Raw genomic sequence first — 10,428 nt, 5'->3', positions numbered from 1 at the left:
CTTGCCTGACGAGTTCCTCTTTGATTTGTTCTCGGATTGCTCCAGGGCGGCAGGGCCTTCCCCACCGTCGTCCTCAAGCAGCGTAACGTGGAGTCGGTACTCTTCACGGGGAGGAAGGTAAGAGAGAGGACCAACGCCGAGGCGCTCGACTGCTCCCTTCTGATCTGGAGTCAGACGGGCTATCATTGCGCCACGGATCCTTCTTCTAATCGGATTTGGGTTTGGATCTGAAGCTTCGCGCACTATACTAATTTTTGTGCACATTCAATATTTTTTACTATGGCAACAACTCCTGTGGTTGATCGGTTTACTGGTGAACAAAATGAATCACCTTTCATCATGCACCACTCTGATAATCCTGGTGCTATTCTAGTGACAAATCCTCTTGTTGGCGACAACTATTCCACATGGCGACGGGCAATGAAGATGGCCCTTAGTGCCAAGAACAAGTTCGGATTTGTTGATGGTTCTATTCCGAAACCAACCACCACTAGTTCAGACTATATGGCATGGGTTCGCTGTAATGATTTGGTTCTATCATGGATTCTCAATTCATTATCGAAGGAGATAGCAAATAGCGTCATCTATGCCAGTGAAGCTCACGAAGTTTGGATTGATCTGCAAGAACGTTTCTCTCAAGGTAACGCTACTCGTATTTATCAATTGAAGACGATGATATCTGATTTACGTCAAGAACAAAATTCATTGGCTGTCTACTTTACTACACTCAAAACTTTTTGGGATGAACTCGGTTCTTATTCGACTGTGTCTGCATGTACTTGTGGTGCATTCAAAGAGTTTCATTCATGCCAAGATCAGGAAAAAGTTTATCAGTTTTTAATGGGGTTGAATGAAAGTTTTAGCAATCTTCGTAGTCAGATTCTTGCTATCGATCCTCTACCCAACATTAATAGGGTCTATGCTATGCTGCTTCAAGAAGAGACTCAACGTCTTCTCACACCAAAACTGTCTGGATCCAATAACATAGCTCTTGCAGCCAGGTCTTCTCCTACATCATATACCAAAAAGAATATGGCAAGGACACCTAATGCTACTCGCAACCGTCCTCGACCAAAATGTGATCATTGTGGAATGCTTGGACATATAAAATCTCGATGTTATGTGCTTCATGGTTATTCAACCAAATCATCCTAAGGCTGCAGGTTCAACTGGTGATTCATCTAAAATTGAAAAGGCGCAACAGGGAGAAACATCGGCAAACAATGTAAAAGTCAGTTCTGTTTTATCACAACTTACCGAAGAACAGGTCAGTAAATTGGCATCTTGGTTAAATGTTGATACTTCACCGGCTACTGCTAATCTAGCAGGTAAACAATCATTCTCAACTCATTTTCCTTGGATTATTGACACCGGAGCCTCAGACCATATGACCCCTCATTTACATTTGCTTAATAATATCAAAATTCTACCAAAACAGCGTGTCATTAACCTACCCAATGACATCAAACACTAGTTTCTACTATTGGAACAGTTTACCTTTCAGCCAATATTCAGCTTACTGATGTCCTATATATTCCTGATTTTAAATACAATTTATTATCAGTTCCAAAGTTCACCAAGTCCACTAATTGTATTGCTGTTTTTCTTCCAACCTGTTGTGCTTTTCAAGACCCTTTGTCGATGAAGCTGATTGGAGTGGGTAACTTGAACGGTGGACTTTACCATCTTCTTCTTCCAACTACTTCTCATGCTTTGTTTGCTTCTCCTAGTAATAAGACAGCTCATATATGGCATATGAGACTTGGACATCCTTCATTTGATAAGTCATTTTCATTAAATGAAAACATTTCTATTTCCAAGCATGATTTTCCTTGTGATGCATGTCTTAAAGCTAAATTCACTCGTTTACCTTTTCCAACTAGTACTAGTAGAGCAAGTGATCCGTTTGGCTTGATTCATTGTGATATTTGGGGAGGATATGCTACGTCGTCTCACACAGGTGCACATTACTTCCTTACCATCGTAGATGATTTTACACGATCTACTTGGGTTTTCTTGATGAGGTTCAAATCTGAAACATTTTCTTGTTTAACTCGTTTTTGTGCCATGGTGTTTACTCAATTCAATACTCATGTGAAATGTGTTCGGAGTGATAATGGTGCTGAATTTACAGCTCATAATATGCAAGCATATTTTCATGAGCATGGCATAGAACATCAAACCTCATGTGTTGGAACTCCTCAACAAAATGGACGTGTTGAGAGGAAACATCGCCATCTACTAGAGGTGGCGCGAGCACTTAGGTTTCAAGCAAATCTCCCAGTAACTTTTTGGGGTGAATGTATTTTGACAGCAACCTTTTTAATTAATAGAATGTCGTCAACTCTTTTAAATAACAAATCCCCGTTTGAACTTCTCTTTCATAAAAAGCCCAATTATGAAGATTTGTGTGTTTTTGGATGCTTGTGTTATGCCAAAAATTTAAACCCCATGCATAAGTTTTCATCACGTACACACAAATGTGTTTTTGTCGAATATCCTCATACTCAGAAAGGGTATCGGGTATATGATTTGGATACCAAACAAATTTTTACAAGCAGAGATATATCTTTTTTTTAGGATAATTTTTCATTTTTAACCGAACAATGCCATACAAACGATTTGAACAATGTTGTTTTACCTTATCCTTACCTTGGAGAGAAATATATGTCATCGTGTGAGACTGGTGTTCTAGCAAATTCCTCTCCGTTATCACCCATTCAACCTCACGATTCCATCAACAATGACCAAAATCTACCAGTTTCAGATCATCGAGCTATGTCCAATGATCCACCTCCTCCAGATTCACTTGCTCTACGAAAATCTAGTCGTCCTCGTCATTCACCATCCTATCTTCAAGACTATGTGTGTTCCAATGTGATGGTTATAAGTTCACCGCCTAAGGAATCTACTTCAACTAAGCAATCCTCAGGTACACGTTATCCCATACACAATTATTTATCTGTTCACAAATTCTCTAAATCTTATTATACATTTTTAACCTCTATCATGAGCGATGTTGAACCTAGCTCGTATGCGGAAGCGGTTAAGTATCAACATTGGCGAAGTGCTATGGCTGATGAGATTCAGGCTCTTGAACAAAACAGTACATGGTCTATTACTACTTTGCCTCTACACAAAAAACCCATTGGTTGTCGTTGGGTTTATAAGATAAAACGGCTATCAGATGGAAGTATTGAATGCTACAAAGCCAGACTTGTTGCTAAAGGATACACTCAACTAGAGGGACTTGATTATCATGAGACATTTGCTCCAGTTGCAAAGTTAACAACCATGCGCACACTTCTTTCTCTTGCTTCTATTCAAGGATGGCACTTATATCAAATGGATGTGAGTAATGCATTTATACATGGAGAATTACATGAGGAAATATACATGATCATTCCTCCAGGCCTTCTGCGTGAGGGGGAGTATTCTAGTAATAGAGTGTGTCGCCTTCATAAGTCTCTGTACGGACTCAAGCAAGCTCCACGTAACTGGTTTCACAAGCTGTTATCTGCACTCAAAGGCGCTGGTTTCATTCAATCATCAGCTGACAATACTCTCTTTACTCGGAAACATGACAAACAATTTATTGTTATTCTTGTCTATGTTGATGATCTTATCATTGCAGGAAATGATGAACCAGGAATTGCTTCAGTTAAGCAATATTTACATTCGAAATTTCACATTAAGGACTTGGGAATACTTAAGTATTTTCTTGGCATAGAAGTTGCAAGAGCGCCATCGGGAATATTTCTAAGTCAAAGAAAATATATTGTGGATATTTTGAATGATGCAGGTTTGATAGGAGCTAAGCCTATAGACTTCCCAATGGAGCAAAAATTGCGATTAACTCCCAATGATGGTATTCCACTGAAAGATCCAGCTAAATACAGGAGGTTAGTTGGACGTTTGATCTATTTGACCATTACTTGTCCAGATATAATGTATTCAGTCCAAGTTCTCAGTCAGTTCATGCAATCGCCACGAACTACACATTATGAAGCGGCACTTAGAGTATTGAAGTATTTAAAGGCTTCACCAGCAAAAGGAATAATTTTATCCTCATCAAGTGCAAAACAATTGAGGGCCTATTGTGACTCAAATTGGGCTAGCTGTCCTACCACTCGTAAATCAGTTAGTTGATATATTGTGTTCTTGGGGAATAGTCCTATCTCTTGGAAATCAAAGAAGCAGTCTACTATTGTCAGATCGTCTGCTGAAGCAGAATACCGGGCAATGGCTTTGACAACTTGTGAAGTTGTTTGGTTAAAAGCCTTATTGAATGACTTGGGATGGAGTCATGATAAACCAGTCAATTTATATTGCGACAATCAAGCTGCTCTGCATATTTCAGCAAATCCAGTTTTTCATGAAAGAACGAAACACATAGAGCTAGATTGTCACTTTGTAAGAGAAAAAATTCAGCAAGGAATAATTTGGGCTCATCATGTATCATCATGTATGCAACTAGCTGATATTTTCACTAAACCATTGGGAAAAGATAGTTTTCAAACTTTAAGAATCAAGTTGGGTGTTTCAGATTTGCATACACCAACTTGAGGGGGAGTATTGGAGAGGAAAATCAGTTTGCTGATTTTCAGGAATCAGGAAAAATCTTTCCTATACATCAAAGAGGAGAGTCAGAAAGTGAAATTTCAGAAAAGAAATTATATTTTTTCCCTCTATCATAAAAATTATATTTTTTCCCTCTATCATAAGATTGTGATTTCTCAATCCCAAAATTTGTGGGATCTGTATATGCCTGTAAAGTTGTATAAATACATCATCATATGTGAAATGAGATATCTCTTTTAGCCCCTTCTTCTTCCTCGTTTCTTTTTCTCTCTTCTCACGATGCCTTCACACAGTGACATTCACATTGCCACCTCCATCTCAGGTCAATAACATGGACAGATAAGATAGATATTCATTAGACAGGAAGATTTGCAGGTTTATTGCTGACCTAGAAAAGACAACCATCAGCACCCTGAGCACACACCAATGCAGAGGCCAACCAATTCTTCCATCGAGCATTGTTGGATCTAAATGTAATGTTCAATACATCAGAATGAAGGTTCTCCAACACATGCGTAGCCAGGTAGGTTTAAACCCAATGAAATCATCAGCATCGTGATAAAACTGATGCTCTATTACTCTGCCATCCCATCATAAAACTCCTGTTCCTAACAACTCTCCATTATGAACTGTCGATGCAAGCTCTCCTAGAGACATTGTATTGGCTCTCCCAACTGAACTTCTTGTGCATGGTGGATTGATGAATGAATCATGATATCAAAAAATGAAGAAATGAAATTCACATGGGACATGGTAAAGCCAACTGCTCTTATAATCCATTTACCTCATCAATCTTTACAACCTTTGAACATAAACTGAACAAAAAAATGTCCAACAACAATACCTCGTTCCCAGAGAGAAAGCAGCTTCCAGCCAGCTGCGAGATTGATCAGGCGATGCCTTCCAAGCGATTGGGAATTTTCGCTCTGAGTGGAGCTTCCCAACATCATCGAGCTGGAGGACCTACTCTAGAATGCTTGCTTCATCTTGGTGAGAAAATGAAAGAAGGCATCTCGTTCAATGATTTGCTCGAAAGACTGGATCCACCAGGAATCGGGTTTGACGAGCTTTGGCCTGGTGCTCTCTTTCATTATGTTCCTCTTCATCCCCCGTGGCTACAAGAATATGTTGGTCTTTTCTTGGTTGTCACTCATCATCACACTCAAAATTAATTCTGAATTCTCTTGCTAGAACATATTGTTTACTAGCAGATGGGCACAATGAGCAGGAAGCCTGATGCAATTGCGTAGCATATGAGCAATTTTTAGGTGAAGACTTTTGGTGCCTCTTTCCTGGTAAGGAGACGAGTGTTATGAATGATCACACGATCCTGTTGGTAATTCTGCTCAAGCGTGAGGTCACAAGTAAGAAGGCCGAGAAGCTGGGTATTCTGCAAAGCCAGATGAGCCAGACCAAGAAGCGCTAGGACTTCATTATGTTGAAGAGAAAGTGTCAGAGGATACCCAGTTATCATAGTTTGCTTTCACATACCCAGAATTGCTATATATATATATATATATATATATATATATATATATATATATATATATATATATATATATATATATATATATTTTTGGTGGCCCTGCAATAAGTTTATGCCATGTCTTTACTCCTCTACATGAAAGACATTAGCGATATTTTATTTAAACCTGGTAATTTAAGCTGCCATATATCACTTATAAGCCGTGGTGCAGCATGGTAATGAAAAAGAAGGGAAAAGTACAACCGTGATGGAGAGTTGAAGGTATATCTCATTGATTTCCTAAGCTCCTAATTGAAATTCATGTGTACCAGTATTTTCAGCAAGCTAACTCTACAGTTGATTACTAACACTAGGAACCATCTCTTGGGCATTTCTTTTGTCTTTTCCCTTCAATAGAGCCTTATTTATATGTGAGAAGAATATAATCAGGTAATGAGATAAGTTTTGCCCATGGTGATTCTATTCATTAGCTTCTCTTGGATAAGCACTGTAGAATAAAAGATTGGTTTAGGGTTATGAAACCCAAAAATATAGTAAATGCTTTTGTGGTTAACCCTATGAATGACCAACATAGTCCCAATTCAAGATGTGTGACCTATGTTTGCAAAATCTCTCTCTCTCTCTCTCACACACACACACACATCCGGCATGTGGAAAACTACTGGTAGATGCTTCTTTCCTTAGGTTGGTGGATTCTTGCCCTTCAAAACTTCTTAAGGTTGCCTTGTGTTTCGACTGATGGATGAATCCTTTGATTGTTTTAAATTTTCTTTTTCGTTTTGCCAATTTAATATTTCATATCCTAGGTTGGTTCTTACATGCAAAATTTCTTGGGAAGAAAGCATACATGCAACTTTGATGGATTTTGGATAACTCGCCTCCGTTCCATTGAATTAGAGACAGAACCCATCATGTCAGTATGAACATTGACTATTCCTAGTGCTTTTACTAGGGATAATCATCCAAGGGTTCAAACAAACTATGCTTAACGTATAAATGTTTCCAACTGTTATGCTTCGATCATAATAAACAACATGTAATGCATATGCATATGGACTTAAGTTTTAAATGGAATTAAATTTTAAAAGTTAAATGGACCTTCAAAGCATTGGCCGTAGCATGCCTATGATATCTTTGTCATCATCGGATCATGATGTGCAACTTACATCTACATGATGCATGTAATTTAGAAATCTAATTTGAAACTTGGAGTTGGATTTCAAAATTAAAAATGGAATCATGATTGGAATTCGATTTTGAAGGAAATATGAGACGTTTAGATTTGGAAACCGATTTGGAACATGTGCCCAAGGCGATTTGTAACCTGGTTGGAAAATAGGATTGAAAGATGATTTTGGCAAACAAGTTAAAATAACATTTAAAATTAAATTAGAAACTTGGATTTTGAAAACATAGTTGAAATCAAATATCCATCCTTAGCCATGAAAATATAAGAATAAAATCATGAAAACATAGCCTCTTTGGAGAGCTCCACCATACGCAAGTGGAATAGAGAGCAAAAGAGAGATATAGAGGGATGGCTAGAGAGAGAGAGAGAGAGGGGGTTTGATGGATGGCCTACTTCTTCTTCTTCTTCTTCTTCTTCTTCTTCTTCTTCTTCTTCTGAGCTCCTCCTTACTGGACATCCAAATTGTGTTCTCCCAGGGTGGCAACCTTAGATAGAACAAGAAAGAGAAATCGTTAAAAGAAATCACTAGGAGGTTGAGAAGGCATACTGAGAGAGAACAAGAGAGAAGTAGAGGATGTCCCCCTCCTCCTCTCTATTTATAATGGACAGAGGGAGTGACATGAGAAAGAGGAGGTGTCATCAACTCTTTTCTTCCTTGGTGAGATGAAGATGAAAGTTGAAATTTTGAAAAAAAAAAAAACAATTTCAGTTTCAGAAAAAGACAAAAATGTATCCAATGGTTGAGTTTAATTTTGTGCCAAGTGGCACCATATGGTGATTTTGGATCTTTTACATTGAACCATACATGGATTTGATCTAAGATCTGGACTTGTGAAAACGATTTGCATCTCTAACACTAGATTAGAAATCAAGATAATGATTTGGAATGGAAATTTGGATCTAGAATGGATTCAATATTGAGATTTGATGTTAATTATGGATCTAGATTGTAAATCTAGATTTAGTGTAAAGGAAAACCGTACGCGAAGTGGAGAAATTTGAGTTTTGTGGAAAAATGGATTTTAGGAGAAAGGAACCCGCCCGTCGGTAAGATGATCGACCATTCATACTACCTTTAACAAGGGTAATCGATCCAAGGTCTAGTTTTTTTCAAGCTTTAACAAGTTATTTTTCCTACATGCATGTGTAGAGATTGAATTTTGGATTTTGAAATTCATTTTCAACAAGACTTGGAATTGACTGAGAAATTGTATGGAATTTTTTATTGAATCTCGAAAATTAAAGTTTGATTTGGTCCAAAAATTGGAGCTTTGTAAATTGGAATTTTTGAATTGAATTGGGGACTGAAATTAGAATTTTGAATTGAATTGGAGAAAAGATTTTTGAAATATGATTGGGGATTGAATTTTTGGATAGAATTTGGATTCTTGAGTTGAAAATTGGATATTTGGGGCTAGATCTTGAAAATTCTTGGAATTGGAACTTGTTTTTGAAACAAGATTTTAGTTTTAAAAAAATTGGATTTAGATCTTAGAGTTTCTAAGTTTGAAATGACTGGAAATGGACTACCATTTTATGATTTTGACTTGATTTTTGGAAGTATTTGAAAGCTTTGATTTCAGTTGATTGGTGATTTTGGAAAACTAGAGTTTAGGGTTGTGTTGTTATAGAAAATTTTGATTTTGGACCAAGATCATGGAAATTTGCCAGATTTGGCTTGAAAATGGTGTTTGGTTTTGGAGAAAATCCAATCACAGATTTAAAATTGATTTTGTAGGTCTTTTGTATTTTAAATTTTTTGTATTTTTGCGACAAAATAAGTGAGGTATTCAAGTTTTTTGCCACAATATGACTTGGTCATAGTATTATCTCCAACTTGACTCACTTAGATTTTGCAAAAGTGAGTAGGTCCATTGGTGAAGTGAGTGTGTATGTTTGCATGAAATAAACTACATGTTCATTCATGCTTCACTCGATTTCTCTCTATGCATAATTTCATTTGGATCTCATGCTGGCCTACCTTATATGTGGAAATGTATGACGTTTTCCAAGCTTATTCTTTAATATGAAGAAAAGCTTTTTGGAGATGATGTTTGTGGGCTTAACTTTGAACATTTTGATTTTGTGATTGGGGTTCCAAAATGAATTGAGTGAAGACAAGCTTCCATGATCCCAACATTTTTTTTGGAAATTTTGAAAATTTTGAGAAAATATTCTCTTCGGGTGAGTAAAATTTGTGTATTCCTCTAGATTAGAGCATTGGCTCTTTGTTCAAAAGTGGAAATGGATTGGGATAGGTTGATTTTAACTTGTTTTGGCATAGAATATAGATAAAAAATAGGTTTTCTTATATTAAAACCTAATATTTGAAAATTTTAGTAATTGATGTAGGGAAATTTTAGAAATTTCTCTAGATTGGTATTTTTTGTAAGGTTGGTTTTGAGTTGAAATGGCTTGCCTTGAGACATAGCTAGTAGCTTGTTTTGATTTTGAAAATGATTAGCTATTTGGAAATGCATTTTCCAAATAGGTTTGGTAGGGATATGATTCCACTAATGATTTTGGATACTTGATCAAAAAAAGTTTGTTTTCGATCTAAGAGCTTCTTTTGAAACCCAACTAGACAAACTTGTTAACAGTTGACTTTTCTTTTAAAATAATATAGATTTCTGAAATTTTCAAAAATGAAATAAGTTGAAATGAGCCCATTTTGTTTGATCTATTCCATTTTAAAGTGGATTGTACTCATGGATTCAGTAGAACGAATCATTGATGGAATCATTTTGTGAGATTGTGAGATCCAATTCATCACACATTCAAGAAAATATTCATGCTTCATTCATCTCTCTCTCTCTCTCTCTCTCTCTCTCTCTCTCTCTTTCTCTCTTTCTGCATTTATTCATACGATTACATAAATGAAAAGATGACATTTTTGCCCAGACCATGGTAGTGTCCCTCCAATATTGCTCAAATGGGGTCTTTTTAAATCAGATTTTGAAAACATCATTTTCTGATTTTTGAGAGAACAGAATTTGGCTCAAATAGGTATGAACAATCGTGGGCATGCATGCATATATGCATTAACATGTACATTATCTTAGTATTAACCCAGCTGTACGTCATTCCCAGCTTTTAAAGATATCAAATCCCAGCCAAACCTACAAGTCATTTGTCACTCTCATGAAGAGGCATGCATAGAATGCCCATCACT

The sequence above is a fragment of the Nymphaea colorata genome, chromosome 3 (genome assembly GCF_008831285.2).
Source record: "Nymphaea colorata isolate Beijing-Zhang1983 chromosome 3, ASM883128v2, whole genome shotgun sequence".
Taxonomy (NCBI): domain Eukaryota; kingdom Viridiplantae; phylum Streptophyta; class Magnoliopsida; order Nymphaeales; family Nymphaeaceae; genus Nymphaea; species Nymphaea colorata.
The sequence above is the reverse complement of the archived record's forward strand: the minus strand, read 5'-3'. Positions refer to the sequence as shown.